The following is a 3,819-nucleotide window of genomic DNA, read 5'->3' on the forward strand; positions in this document are numbered from 1 at the left end:
ATATTTATTTATGTTGAGAGAGAGTGTGTGAGCAGGGGAGGGGCAGAAAGAGAGGGACAGAGAATCCCAAGCAGGCTCTGCCCTGTCACTGCAGATCCCAACACAAAGCTTGAACTCACAAACTCACACATGGCGAGACCATGACCTGAGCCAAAATCAAGAGTCGGGCGCTTAATGAACTGAGCCACCCAGGCACCCCCGGACCTGTTTTTCTACTTTTTTGAAAAAAGTCTATAGGTTTTCAACTCTGGCTCGTTGTTTCCTCCGTGGTGAGCCTAGGCAAGACCAGGATGCCATCTTCCATGGGTCGGAGGAAGGCACAGAAGAGAGGAAGGGGTGAGGTTGGGCGACTGGTAAACCATCAGCCAGCCTCCTTCCAGCTCACATGGAAACAGTCACTACCTCTCGGGCTTGGCCATTGGATCTGTCAGGCCCCTCGGGAAGCACAAGTGAACAAGGGCTCAGGCACCACAAATAACGAGCAGGGCATGGATTTGCTGCCGATGGAGGAAGCTTCTGAGAAGTAAAGCAACAACAATAACCCAGGTTTGCCCAACAGTACAGACGATCAGAGTAGGTGGAATGGATACAGCATCAACACCAGCCTGGCACAGCAATTACCTGTGTAAAGGGAACCTGTCCGCAAAAACAGGAAATGGATAAGAGCTTTGCAGTGTTTGGTTTTCAGGAGGGTTATGGGTTTCCGACGCCCACTGGTATTTGTGTGCTGATGCTTGGGCAGACCGTGAGAAGCGACGATGTATATCGATGGCTCTGTCCTCGTGGGTGAGCAGACAGCTCGGCTTTGGGGAAAGAGTTGTGAACAGACAGACCTGTTCACAGGGATCAGTGGCTACACTTCTCTCAGCATCTCTTTGCTCCTTGGTAAAGTACATCTACCTCAAAGTGTTAGGGACACGAGAAATTGTCTTGGGCATTTGGCTGGAAGGAACAGAAAACTTCAAGTTACAAGGGGGTACTTCTACCGACAATGATCGCGTATGAAGCTTGTTCTAACCCACTCTGAAGGAGCACATCTTCCCATTGCCCATCTGCTGCTGATATCGACCACCTTCCATGACCAGCATGGCTCACTGCCTGCAGGGACATACTCTGCACCAAAAGGAAACCACCTCTGGTCTTCTCGGTGCTGTGCTGAGAAATGGGAAGGATGCCCCTTGGCTTTCCCACTGAGTCTACATTGGTCTTGGGATGGGCCCTTTTCTCTCTAATGTGATTCTCTCCTCCAGAAATACCTTTCCCACCTTCTGTCTGGCCAAAAGCAGTGCAAACTTCAAAACCCAGCACATATGTCATCTGCCATGTGAGGTTCTTCTTTGCTGCCTGCCATCAGGGGGATGGACTGGACTCTTTGCCCCTATAGCCACCCACTTGCTGTGTACAGGCTCCGTGCATCACAACTGTGGGGGTAAGTGCAGTCTCTGTGACGACAGGGACCATTGTTTACCATCATTATCACCATGCAACCCAGTACAGCCTTGACACATGACCAACGCCCAGGAAATGTGGGATGGATGGATGGGTGGATAGATGGATGGGTGGGTAGGTGGATGGGTGAGTGGGTAGATGGATGGATGGATGGATGATAGAAGGATGGAGAATGGATGGATGGGTGGGTGGATGGATGGATGGACAGATGGATGGGTGGGTAGGTGGATGGATGGATGGTGGATGGATAAATGAATGGATGGATGGATGGATGGATGGGGTGGTGGGTAGAGTGATGGATGGGTGTAGTGATAATGGATGAGTAGGTGGGTGACAGCTCCCAGGAGAGAAAGTTAGTTCCTAGCTTTGGCAGCCCAGTGTTAGGAAATTGGAGTAGGTCATCCCAACCCATGGTAGCCCAGAGAACATTTGGGGGCCTCTCCCTCCAAACCTCTCTGTCCCGTGCAATGGTCTCCACTCCCCTGGAGACCATGAGCGATGACTTGACAACAGCCCACAGGAAGCATGTCTCTTCAGGCTACAGCTTTCAGAATTTCCTCCTGTCATCAGAGCCTACAAATGAAATGGTAGCGATGCCTGGCAACCTCAAAGGATCAAAGGCAGCAAGAGAAAAGCAAAATCAAATTACCCTGGAAGAAGCGGGGCTCGTGAAATTGAAAGCAGAAAGCCTGGAGCCTGCCCTGCTCCCCTGCAAGCGCCCCACCCGCCGCTGGACATTTAGGGCAGGGCCCGTGTCTGCCTGGACCCCGGGGGTGAGAGGATGCGCAGCGCATCTGTTCACAGAGGACTCCTCCAGGCATTTCATGGATGGAGCCAACACGATTGCCCTTCCTCCAGGCTTTCCCATGCATCTGAATGTTCCTGGGCGACCCCAGACCAGGATGCTGATTCCAGAACCTCTGTGCCTTGTCTGTCTAAAACCAGGAGGCCACTGGGAGCAGTTGGGGCTCCTCCCTGACCTGTTCTCAGTTTTCAGTGCTCGCTGGTGTTGAGTCAAGGGCCGTATGGGGCCACCTGTGCCTCTCTCCCCTTTCGGGAACAGAAGGGAAGCTGAGGGCCTCGCCCAGCCGTGACCTACCCCAGCAGGTGGGTCGAGGTCCCCATGGTCCCTCCAACACTCGGGCTACCTTCCCTGCAGGCCACCAGCCACCAGCCTCGGACTGGCTGGAAGACAGGTTGCCAGGCAGAGGCGGGTGGAGAGAGGAGAGAGACCAGCGGGGATATTTGCACACGGATAAGGCAGAGGGTTTGTGTGCCCAGAGGAGTGCCGGCGAGGGCTGTTTGTTCTGGGAGTGGTTAATCCTTGTTCAAATTTATATCCTGAATCTTTAATGCAACTGTGTCAATGAAGCAATGGCCGCGTTGCTCCACACAGCTGGGCCCGACTTGCCGAGTATTTGACATGCTCGAGGGGCTCCGAAGGCCGCGGGAGTGCGTTGAGGTCTCCAGCCCCCGTGCTCACGCTTCAGGGAACTCTGGCACCCCCGACCTCCAGGAAGGCTGGCCCGGGGCGAGGAACCCAGGAAAGCTGGGCACGGCCACATCTGGTCCGGGTGACGCTGACCCGGCTCGTCGCCCACGCATGGGGCGGAGAAACGGTGCTGTGACGCGGCCCTGGGTGGGAACCTTGTCTCGCTCAGTTTACAAGTATTTCTTTTTTAAAATAAGTTCTGCTGTTGGCTGGGTGTTGAGGGCCTGAAGCCAAGTTCAAGCAGTGCAGACCGGGTCGGCCGTTAGGCCCCCACATCAAGGGGACGGCAGCCCGGAGGAGAAGGGCGAGCTCCGTGCAGGGGCGGGAGACCGGAGGGAAAAGGCCGGCGCGCCCCCTCGAAGCAGCCCGGAGAGAACCTCCACGGCCCCCACCCCCATCCCCAGTGGGTTTCGGTAAGTGCTTGACCTGCTCTCCGGGCAAATCCCTCATTTGTGGCACTTGTCAACTGTCACGGTATAAATGCTCCCACTTTGGCCAAGGCCGCGCCGCCGATGGGAAGTCACCAATCCGTGCAAGATGCAGCCAGCACGTCACCCAGGCAGCTTGCATGCGACTCTGAGCTTTCCTCTCTTTTCTGCGGAGCCGCAAACGCAAAACATAGGACACGTGGAAGGAAAAGGCAGGGTCGTAACCAGAGGAAGCGTAAACAAAGAGCCAACACCTTTGTCCGCTGGTGAAAGGGCGAGGCCGGAGGCCCGCGCGGAGACAAAAGTAGTGGGGAGCCCCAGCATCCCAGCCTGAGGCAGCAGGGCCGAGGGGACCTCGCAGAGCCCCCCGAGGCTGCTCGAGTCCCCAGGGAGCTTTCCTGAAGGAGGGACCCCACGCTGGTGCCAGGTCACTGGCGGAGGCTCAGACAC

General features: G+C 55.6%; 1 long non-coding RNA gene across 1 annotated transcript; it reads right to left on the minus strand.

Moving 5' to 3' along the window:
- Positions 1 to 352: 352 nt before the first annotated feature.
- Positions 353 to 1,375, minus strand: LOC120228062. The gene is made up of 3 exons (XR_005527402.1): positions 1,266 to 1,375; positions 622 to 942; positions 353 to 516 (listed from the first exon to the last, which is right to left on the minus strand). It is a non-coding gene; the product is annotated as an uncharacterized LOC120228062 (long non-coding RNA).
- Positions 1,376 to 3,819: the final 2,444 nt, after the last annotated feature.

The sequence above is a fragment of the Hyaena hyaena genome, unplaced genomic scaffold (assembly GCF_003009895.1).
Source record: "Hyaena hyaena isolate Hyena2069 unplaced genomic scaffold, ASM300989v1 scaffold_21, whole genome shotgun sequence".
In the NCBI taxonomy this organism is placed as follows: domain Eukaryota; kingdom Metazoa; phylum Chordata; class Mammalia; order Carnivora; family Hyaenidae; genus Hyaena; species Hyaena hyaena.